The following is a 12,312-nucleotide window of genomic DNA, read 5'->3' on the forward strand; positions in this document are numbered from 1 at the left end:
TATTAGAGTTGCGGTAACTTTACTATACTATAAAAAGTAACACGATACGTTACGATGGATTACGAATAAAAGATACACTTTCAGAGTTATTTTAAATGTAAAGTAATACTGGCATAGCTGCGATTAATGAGGGGAAAATTTTCACTACATTAACGGTTGATTTAGATACGGGCTTATGTAGCATTTTCTTCAAAATTGGTTTTATTTCACGTTTTAATGGAATACATACTACTGAAAGCACTATAGTGATCACGATGAGACGTGAAGCTTGACCTATTTCACCAGGCAATAAAACGCGAGGGTGTGTCCCGGTCGTTAACTTCTGCCCATGAGATTTTGCCAATGTCGTTTCTCGCCCTATACTGAGAACATCTCCTGAGGGAACAGTGTTGTCGACTTTCCTCTAAGTTTCGTTTTCTTTATTTTTGTTGTTGTTTTTGTTATTATTATTGTTACCGTATAATTCGAATAAGTGTTAGTGTTCGTGTTACAGTTCTTTAAGTGCTGTTTTTGTCGTTCATTTGCCACGTCTTCTAAGTTTTGCAACATTGTTGCTTCACTTCTGCTGTTTCACTGTTTCTCAAGTGTGCATTCGGAAAGAAGCTCCACGAATCGTACCGAATTCTTACGATGCATCACGTGTGAGGGGAAAACAGTTCTATGATTTGTGTAGAACCCAGGCTTCACGACTCGTTGCGGTCACTATAGTCAAGATTGATCCTCCGTGCTTTCATGAAAATCTTTTTCTAATCCTACCCAGAGATCTCTTACCAAAGACTTTCCATTCAAAACTATATATAACAACCTCAAATTTCCCATACGAACATCACACCGTGCCCATTAGAGTCTTGTTCTGTCCTTGTGACATGCATACACTATTCACTTCCTCGCAAGGTTATTACACTCATTTATTCGTTCGTGTTAATTCCCGTAACCTTGAAAAAGGCTCTTTGTAAGACTTTGTTTTGGAATATGCATAGCATCCATAAAATACTACTTCCAACAAGTAGAAGTGTCACATATTCACCAAGAGAAGAAGTTTGGTTTTTGCGGCGTGATATTTTCGCATTTAATATTAAAACCGGAAGTTGTAGCTGAGGCATTAGAGTCGATATTTGGAATCCTTAATTGATTGCAAAAAAACTTTCTTCTTATCTGTTACCTCTTCTATATTCTATAGCGATCAAGTTAAAATCGATACTGGTTGATATATTCTTTCCTACGTATAGTAATATTGTAACCGGAAGTGGCAGTGGATCTCTACGACTTCCGGTTTTAGTAAAGTTACAGAGGGGGATGAACTATACACTTAGGACACTTAATCCATTATAGGAAACTGTTTCTCGCTATCTACTACCATTTTTGTTCTATAGTGATCAACGTTAAACCCGGAAATGGCTTATTTTTTACCACTTCCGGTTTAAATAACACGTCCATCAACGAACTCGATTCCTGACTTTTAACCCTTTATATTCCGCCCAAAATTGATAGTAGTAGTCCATCAACTAACATTTGAGATTTTTGTCTCACGGACGGACGGACGGACTCACAGACAGAAATAGTAAATACAATGTGTTCAAAAAGTTCGATGAATGTAGTTGCAGAGTGCCATCTATCGATGTTGTATCTATTTTGACCAGTAAGCCTGGTAGCCTAAACCTTTAGTCAGGGGCGGATCCAGAACCGACTTCTGGGGGGGGCGGTGGGTTGTCATACTACTACCTTTAAGGGCTCCAAACTTTGAGATGGGTTTTATTTATATATATAAAATAAAAAAGTTTCCTCTTCTGGGGGGGAGCTCCTTCGTGGCTAAGCGGTTAGCGTACGCGCCTTTGGCGTGGGAGACCCGGGTTCTATTCCCAGCGGGAGCTCATGTGGTTCGGATTCCACATTAATCATTAGGTCCACGTCTCATATAGCCTCGCTGCTGAACGGGATTTTAAACTCAAAATCAACTCAACTCTTCTAGGGGGGGAGCGATCGCCCCGATCGCCCCCCTAGATCCGCCCCTGCCTTTAGTACAATGACTGTCGGGTTTGAATGAGTTGGGACGTGTAAGTTGACTTCCAGAGGCAGAAGAGTGAGGGTGTGTTGAGAGTGTCTGTCGCGCGCCAACATTAAGTTGAAAAAAAAAACTGCAAACAAATGTCAAAGAAGCTGACGAAATGTCAAAATCAGTGTACAGCGACGGCATAGAAGACTTTACAAGTTGTATGAGCGATTTAAAAGCGGCAAAGAGTCGGTTGGAAACGAGGAACGATCCAGACGTCATTTGACGTCAAAAACAGATGAAAACGTGCAAAAAATGGCGCAAATAATTTGTTCAAACAGATGAATGACTATTCGAGAACTTTCCGAAGAACTAAACATCTCGTATGGGACCATGAAAAAGCATTTTAATCGCCGATTAAATGGGCGAATGGCTTCCACCTTCACCACGAAAACGCGTCGTGCCACGCCTTCCTTTTGATCCGCGAGTTTCTGGCCGAAAAAATATTCCTATCTGTCCACATTCGCTGTGCTTTCCAGATATAGCACCATGCGACTTCTGGCTATTCCCAAAAATTAATATCGTGCTTAAAGGAAAACACTGTGACATCATTCTTCACATTGAGAGGACCAAAACACAGCAACTGAGCATCCTTCCAGAAATGCTTACAGTCATGGATTCAACGTTGGAATAAGTGTTTGGCCTTCTAAGGACAGTACTTTGAAGGAGATTTAATCAAATTACATGTGAGCTTATTACTTTATTTCGAATAAAATTATTCACCGTATTTTTTGATCACACCCCACATATAGCATATTTAGTAATAACCGAACTCCCTAATAATTCGTCAAAATTACTTCAAAAACATTGTAATTCGGTATCCTCTGTCTTTGAGGAAACAAAAAAAAAAAAAAAGTATTAGTTTATTTCAAAACTCTTTACCTCCATGTTTAAAGTTCGATACAAAAACTCGAATGAAATGAATTTTCCTTGTAATCTATTACGACTTGACATATAACGCAAAATACGCGTAGCGTTTGACTGATTTTCCTCTTCGCAGAAATGCTACAGACGAAGAAGAAGAAGAAGATAATCTGCTAAATATATTCCTCTGTTACTCCTCGCTTGGTTTGTCTTATTAAATTCAAAAGATACAGGCATTCAGCGACAAGTGTGAAAGCATGCATAATGAAGTAAGTAAATTAGCACGAAACAATCCATTTGTTCCTTTGACAATATTCAAATCAACGTGGAAAGCACAGATATGAAAACTGACAGGACTGGTTAAGGAAATGTCTAATAGATGGCGTTGAGTGCTCTTTATACGATGTCAGCAAATTATAATCATTTTGAAAATTTTAGATACGTATTTAGTATGTTTCTAATATTCTATCTGCTTCATGGAAATGCCTTTAGCCAAGAATTCAGTGATTTATTTGTTCTCACTTCTAGTGAAAATAAGAATCTTAAGTATAACATTTGGGTTCAGAAGTAAATGCAAAGAAAATTAAATACATTGAAATCCGTCGAGATCGTATTACTGTAAATTATCGATGCGTCAAAATATCAAATAATACTTTCGACAAAGAGGATACTTTCAAAGGGTTAAATTCCAAAGTTGGGCGTCCGTTTCTAGCGACATTTTTAAAATTTACAGGAAAGATATGGATAATTTGATCGTTTGTGTGCTTGATAATATATAAGAGTCTCAAAAAATCTGTTTATTTGTTATATACACTCTGTAAAGAAAAAATAGCGACACCTGCTCGGAAATGGCTTTCGCAACATACTTTAATCAATATGATATTTTACATGAATTCCTGATAATATTACAATGCATATTCCTAATGAGCAGTTCATTCTTAATACTTGACCCAGAGTTTCAGGCTTTTGACATGCATTTAATGAATTTATATGCATATATAAGTAGCTGTGTGTATTTTGAGCAAAATCGTTTATAGGAATAGTTATACATAAAACTGAAAAAGATCAACAACAATAGCAGAAAACAAAAAATGAAATTTCTTAAGGGTAAGACATATTGTGTGCAAACATCGGGAAGTACCATACACCAAACTAGTATTTTGTATGTGCACCATGGGCTTTCTGCAGTGCAGCGAATCATCGGAGCCCTTTGGTAACAAGGCTATTGCAAAATGCAACCTCGATTTCACGGAACAACACCCGGATTATCTGTATCTATTGAATAGATAGTTGTCTATTGAATCTTCTGCTCATATTGATCCACAAATTTTCAACTGGATTCATGTCAGGTGAGTTTATAGGCCACATGAGTCTCTAAATAGTCATATTCTTGAACCACGTATTAACGACTTTCGCTCGTTGACATGAAGCATTATCGTCCTGGAAAAGGAAATGGTCCAAATTTTCTTCCGAAAAGTCATCTTTAGCTGTTGTAAGAACTTTACGTACCAGATATTGAAGATATTTTCGTGCAACAATCGATCCTTCACATATATCCGTCGTTCTGACGTCTTTAACGGTGAACCAAGCCCATACCATTACTCAGTAACTGAATATTTGCATCTCTTAAACAAAATCCTTCACAAGTTCCTTGCTTGTTCGTATCCACAACTTCACAAGACTATTGTTTCCCACTATTCTAAACTTCTCTTGAACGAAGAAAACGACGTGCTTGCAGTTCTCATAAGTCCAAGTTGCATATCGACTCACAAAACTACATGTTGAAGTCCTCTGTGTTTTGTCAGTTTGGACTTTCTACGCGGTTTCGTCTTTGTAATATCCTCTTCATACAGTCAAGACAATACATTTGTACGAGTAACTGCAGTTCCAAGATCATGTCAAGGTACAGAAGCGATTTTTGGGAAAATCACTCCTTAAATCTGCAGTGCTATTGATTTAATTTAGCAATCTGCTCTGGGTGATGCTTTCTTTTTTCTTTCACACTGTTGACGAAGGGACGATTTGTTATGCTGGTTTCACTTGTGAATTACTCTTCCTGCCGTAGAATGATGGATTTTCAGTAATCCATCTATTTTCTTAGAGATTTGCCTTAGCTGCGCAAAGTAAGAGTTATGTCTTGTTCACATGGCAACAAGTCACATTTCTTACACATCTTATTTGTTGACAGTCCACATGTAGCAACAATATCACACACAAACAACGCTACACAACAATAATTTTGCCACTTGATACTGTCCAAACAATGAGAAAGCAAAGAAAAGTCATAAAATGCTATTTACTTCAGCCTACACATCACAAATGCAATGCAAAATTCTCACTACGATAATTTATGAGACGTACTCAGTGCCATCTAGCGAAAATATTTCTGATACACAAAGAATTGGCAAGCGATGTCGTACACCACAGGTGTCTCAGATAACGCAAATGAAATATCCCACTCTTCATTTCCTTCTATTCCTCTTCTAACGGGCTGCAACTATGGTTTTCTGTGTAAGTTAGCTTGAGAATTGAGGTGTCGCTATTTTTTCTTTACAGAGTGTATAAGCGGTTATAAACATGGGACTATACGGCGAGCGGAGGGAACTACTTGGCGCAAGGTAACCGAACAGTTGTATTGTGGGAAAGAAACGAGCATTTATGTTATCAACATGGCGAATGTACAAGGGCAATGAACTAGCAGTCTTAACATTTGTGAAGCAATACGTTGATAACGAGCAAAATCTTTTAAAAGTTTGTGAAGAGCACGGATTAATGAACCTAATAACAAATTGCAGAAAGTGTGGAAAGGAGATAACGGCGAAAAAACGTGGCGAAAGCGGACGCCCAACTTCGGAATAAATGCCCTTTCAAATGTTAAGAATTAATATTAACAGACAAAAACCATTTCTACGCAGTGATGCCAACCTGAAAGAATATGAATCCCATGTCGAAAGGCAAAAAATCCCATTTTACATGAGAATTTCCCACGTTATACTAATTAAAAGTGTGCTATAATATTAAAAATTAAATTTGTCCGTGTTAGTCACTTTTTACAATATCTACATGAATAATTCGTATATTTCGATCTTGTTGAAAAATTCCATATATGCTGCTTATTATCCCTTTCCGTGTAAATAAGGTCAAAAACTCCCACGATATGGGATTTTTCCCACAGATTGGCACCACTGTATCCACGAAGAGATCAAATGTCGACTGAAAGCAAGAAATTCGTGTTATTATTCAGTTCAAAATCTTTTATCATTGTAAATTCTGCTAAAGCAATTTGAAGCTTAAAATATATAAAACAATAATCATGACTGTTGTACCGTATGGTTGTGAAACATGGTCGCTTACCCTGAGAGAAGAATGCAGACTGAAAGTATTTGAGAACGAGATCCTGAGACGAATATTCGGACCAATAAGAAACGGGAGTGTGGAATGACGTAAACTTCATAACGAGGAGCTACATAATTTATACAGTTTACCAAACATTGTTAGAGTCATCAAGTCTAGGAGACTCAGGTGGGCAGGTCATGTAGCCAGAATGGAAGAAAGTAGGAACGCTTTCAAAGTTTTGATTGGAGGCCCAATCGGAAAACGACCATTAGGAAGACCTAGTCGTAGATGGGAGGACAATATTAAGTTGGGTCTCGCAGAAATAGTAATACAAAATAAAAACGGGATCCAATTGGCTAAGGATAGAAGTCAATGGAGAGCTTTTATGAATGCGGCATTAAACCTCTGGGCTCCATAGATTTTAGAGTTTTAGTGTTAGAGTTAAGTGTAGTATTTAGCTCTTCCAAAAATAAAAAGAACATTTCTAAATTTAAAAAATGAAAATACACAAATGACAAAGTAAAAATACAAGAAGTGTATAAAATAACAATAACAAAACATAATATTCTCATATAGAGCTAGCTGTTCACTAGCACCAACCACTTTGATTGACAAAATATGTTTCCAATTGGTTGGTTAGATTCAAGTTTAATCCTCCTATTTAGCATCGAGGCTATATGAGACATGGACCACATTTTAAGGTGAATCGAAATACTAAAAGGTTGTTAACTGTGAAGGCTATTACACCGGCACCCAATGTACAACATTTGTATCTTAGGTCTAACACACCTTTTCCAATCACCATTTGTGTTCAATTTTCTCAACTTTTCTATGAGGTCCGTGGTTTAATCCCTGTTGAAGTAAGTTTGTGGTGGATGACATCGTGTTAATGGGTTTTCTCGGGGTACTCCCATTTCCTCCCACCAATTCTTCCATCATCATTCACTTGCCTTAATCATCGTCTCCCTTAGCCTAACAGGCATAATCGTGGGACGTTAAACTGAAAGAAATTTCATTTCTCATTTTTCTAGAACTCTAGAGTTGGAAACAAATTGGATGGAGTGTCTGCTAATACTGCGCAGTGTCAGAAAGAACTAACGCAATGTTCCCACATAAGTGCTGTACAAATGGGAAAGTTTATAGATTTACGAGTAAAAGTACCAAAGTAACAAAGAACAAATCACCTATAATATTTTCCTCCACTCCACGTCTTAACCCTAACACGACCGGCGGAGCTATAACGTGTCGCATTTCCGAAATTTGAAATTTTATCGTGCATATGTATGATCCCGTACTCAATATTTTTATTTTGTGTTAACAAATTTATATTTCTTTGCCATGGAATAAATCTTCTTCTTCCTTTTTTTTTTTTTGTAAATAATAAGAGTTAAAAAATGGTATCTCAAAATGCGCAATGCTTGGCCCTGAGACAGTTAATCTTGTGTTTTCTTCAAGTGTTTATTTAGTGTATTACAGAAGTTGGATCAAAGCTATTTATTAGGTATCAAGTGTTCAATTAAAAAAAAACGAGATAAAAATGACAAGAATGTTATTTATAATGAATAGGGCCTAGTTTATGTGACATTGTTAAGTGTCGGTCTCTTTATTATATACATTTGCATCACAGAATATTTTTTTAAAAAAATGTATAAACTTAAATGATTGTTATTTCATTGCCCGAAACTTTCTCTTTTGAACTGAAAGCGTTTCATTCAAATACAACTTGCCATTTTCAAGCTATAACACTTTCAAATTGGATAAATACTTTAGAGTTATCCTGTACAATAAACTCGGTGTTACATAAGGGCGTAAATAACAATGAATAAATAAATAACTTCTGTACGTATAAGACACGACTTTAAGTTTGAAATAACGTGTTTATGACAGGAGCGGATTAAGGGCGGGGCCAATGGAGCCCAGGCCCCGGGGCCCCCAAAATTCCTCTCTATATTAAAATATAGCAAACAACTCATTGTATTATAGGCTTCATACACTGCTAATTTTTTCGCGCTCGCTGCCCTCGCGGTATCGCTAGAGTTAAGTCTTCTTCCATTAGCGTCTTCACGATACTTATTTTGTGAAAGAGTGAGCTATTTTGGACCTTTATTACAAACCAAATTATCAGCTTGTGGCAGTAGCGTATTTACGATTTTGTTTCGGGGAGGGCTTTACTAACTTTCGGGGGGGGGGCTTTGCCTGAAAATGTGAAAATTCTGCAAGATATTTCATATACTTTAGTGTAGTAAGATTTCGGGGGACTTAAGCCCGGAAGCCCCCCCCCCTCCTAAATACGCCACTGGCTTGTGGTAACAACTATTAGCTTGTATATGTTACACTCCAGTATATGAGCATTTAACTGTTAATAATGAATGTAATTAAACTAATTATTGCAAACTTGGAGCACATTAAAATATTACAGCATAGTTCTCTTTGTTTCGATAAACCTATGAGGCTGTGGAAGGCAACAAATAAAATTTATGCGATAGAATTATTCGTAACATAGGGCCCACTTGAAATAGTCGGCTCCAGAGCTCCGAAAGTCTTAATCCACCCCTGCTTGATGATAGTATTCATTTAGGACGTTGATTTGTTATTCACGCTTCGCCACTTCCTATAAATGTAGTTTCTTTCTTTTTTAGTATGGAAAGTCTTAGACAACGAAACATCTTGCATCGCATTTAGTGATTCTCCAGTGTGTCTTAGTTCTCTCTGGAGATAAAGTACTGAGTTTAATCTTCGTTTCTTGGTTAATAGGCTACAGTTTTGTGATTTATTACAGCCTCATTAAAATATTTGGGACTACGAATAATTAACATGTCTGATCTTGCTTATTACTAACGCCGTCCTTCCCTCTCCTCCAAGGATCTATCTCTGTTGTAAGAATACTATTATTTAGGATTCACTTTTTAATGTCTCATAAATTTCAACGCTGAATCAAACTGCTTAATAAGCATAAATCATGGCAAAGTAGAAATAAATTCTTCTTTGGGAAGTTTATAGAGAGTATATCTCTGTTCTTGCTGAAATAATCAACTTACCAAGTTTAGAATTACTTTTCGTTTTTTTTTTTTTTTTTTCGTTAAGTTGAAGTGTTGTTGTCTTGTGATAGTCAACATCTGTAAATGTTAATCAGTCCTAATAAACAAAACGTGGATGTTTTTTCCTTGAAATTCTTTTTCGTTTGGAAGTTCGCTGGGATCATAATTACTGTAAACTATGAATGCGTCAAAATATCAAATAATACTTTCGAAAAAGTAGATACTTTCAAATATCTAGGATTAATGTTAACAGACCAGAACCATATCCATGAAGAAATGAAATGTCGACTGAAAGCAAGAAATTCGTGTTAGTATTCAGTTCAAAATCTTTTGTAATGAGGAATTTAAAGCTTAAAATGTATAAAACAATAATTATGCCTATTGTGCTGAATGGTTGGGAAACATGGTCGTTTATTGCGAGGAAAGAACGCAGACTGAAAGTATTTGCGGATAAAATCCTGAGCTGAATATTTGGACCCAAGAGGAAGGGGAATGGAGAATGGCGGAAATTTCATAGCAAGGAACTGCACAATTTATACCATTTACCAAACCTTTTTAGGGTCATCAAGTCTAGGAGGCTCAGACAGCAGGTCAAATACCCAGAATGGAAGAAAGTAGGAATGCTTTTCAAGCTTTAATTGGAAACCCGATCGGAAAGTGACCATCAGGAAGACCTAGGCGCAGATAGGAGGACAATATTAAGATGGATCTCGCAGAAATCGGAATACAAAGTAGAAGCTGGACCTAGTTGGCTAAGTGCAGAAGTCAATGTAGAGCTTTTGCGAACGCGGCATTGAACCTCCGGGTTTCATAGGCCATAGAGTTAGTTATTTCTCTTGTTCATCCAAACCCTGGTTTTGCCTAGGATTGGATTCAATATTTAACGTTTCATTAAGACAATTAGCCATTTCATCTATATATAAGACTGATCATCATGGAATCAAGACAGTAGAAAGGTATAATAGCGTGCTTACCAATAAATCATTTTTCTGCGCCTTAGTTTACATGTACCAATTTCAAAACAATCGTTCACAACTTTCATGTGCCTTCTACGAGACAAGAGTTGAAGCTGTTTCGTCTCGAAAAAGTGTCGTGAAAGTGGTGTCTCAACTCGGAAGGTAAGGGCATATAGGTATAGTGTAGACGAAGGTTTTGAGCCATTACGCTGAATCATGAGGTCAAACCAATTTGGGATTCAAGTCGCTCTGAATAGCATGGGTAGCTCTCTGATGTCACGGATATACATACGTAAGCTGTCCCAACAAATTTTTTTCCAAAACTCCAAATATTCAGGATTTTCCCCAAATATATATGATCACTCGTGCGATATTTAAAAATAACACTTTTATTAGTTACTGATACTTAACGTATAGGAACAATCGACTCTCTGTCAGGAGCGGATCTACAAGATAAAAACTCGGGGGGGGGGGGGGAGAAGAAGCCAGAACCCAGACTATGAACAACCAGAAGTATGATTATGAGTTCAACAATATGGCTCCAGCAATAACTATTATATGTTGAGAGGAACATATTATATGTTTAAATATATAGCTGGATCAACAAAATGTATTGTTGTCGTAGTCATTTTTATGATGGTAACAATTATGTCAATTATGGTACTTGTAATTATAAAACTACCACATAATTGGAAATACCAAGACCATCACAAGATTTTATAATTACAAGTATCATAATTGACATGGTTGTTACTATCATAAAACTGACTCCGACAACGATACATTTTGTTGGTCCAGCTATATTTTTAAGCATATAATATTGTCCTCCCAGCTATAAGTATTGCTTGAGACATACTGTGTTCTTGCATTCAATCATACTTCTGGCAATTCCAACTAGTCCATCATGGTGTGAGGTGGGGTCATACTGGATGGGAAAACGGACCTCCATATTGTAGAACATTGAAATTTGACGGCACAATATTGTTACAAATTAATTCTTGGGGTATATATATATATATATAATTTCCGCATACATGCAATCACAAAATCACCCATATAAATGAAGCTCGAATTAATGCAGAAGCTTGGAATAAGAACAAAATTGTAGCTTTAGTTACAAGCTTTAATTTGATTTGTCACATGATATTTATCTGAATTTATTTATTTATTTATTTATTTATTTATTTATTTATTTATTTATTTGAATTTCTACTACGTTTGACAATCGCTAAGTTACTCAACTTGATCTTTACGTCTCCTTCTCATTTTCTGAGAATGGAGATGACGTCTCTGAAGACTGTGTTGAAAAGCACTTTTAAAAGTCTTAAGGGGCCCCATCATGTCGAAATTAAAATACCGCGAATTTTACAGTAATTATGTGATATCTTCAAATAGATAAAAGATATCGAAAAGTGGAACAAGAGCTTGCTCGATAATATTATTTTATTTGAAATGCCGTTATCATCACGAGTCACTTAGTAGCTTTCCGTTTGCAGCCATTTAGAAACGCGAAAATAAATGCCAATTTTCTTAAAGGCTGGAAATTGAAAGCAGATAAATGAGTCGTGATAACGGTATCAGATTTAAAATAATATTCTATAGCGAGATCTTGTTCCACATTTCGATTGTTTTTATCAATTTGAAGATATCACATAATTATTGTAAAATTAGCGGTATTTTAATTTCGCTGTGATTAGACCTTTTAAGGTTTATACGCAGCCACGTTTACACAAAAAAGCTTTACACACTAAGATTTTAAACTTGCCCACGAGTTTCTTTTAAAATATTAGAACTGACAATAGAAAGAAAGTATCCGTACAGCGAAACATAAAAATCAGAAACCCACAAAAGATAATGAGAAATGTTTTCTTTCTTTTTTATTTTTATTTTCGATATGATACAGAGGAGAGATCGCAGTATTTGGTAGCGTTTGTGTTTTCCTCGAGCAAAACCCCATTTTTTTTTTTTTCGTTTCTTATCTGTGACTGGCAGAAACCAGCGTCTGTCAAGATATGGTCAAAATGCTTCTGAACGGAAAACGCTCATGATTTTTCTTGTTCTTTTTTCT

The 12,312-nt window shown here is 36.4% G+C and overlaps 1 protein-coding gene across 1 annotated transcript in view; it reads right to left on the bottom strand.

The window, feature by feature from the left end:
- CngA (Cyclic nucleotide-gated ion channel subunit A) overlaps positions 1-12,312 on the bottom strand; it is a 415,321-nt gene that overhangs the window by 107,323 nt on the left and 295,686 nt on the right. The window lies entirely within an intron of this gene.

The sequence above is a fragment of the Thermobia domestica genome, chromosome 10 (assembly GCF_964235325.1).
Source record: "Thermobia domestica chromosome 10, izTheDome1.hap1.1, whole genome shotgun sequence".
NCBI lineage: Eukaryota > Metazoa > Arthropoda > Insecta > Zygentoma > Lepismatidae > Thermobia > Thermobia domestica.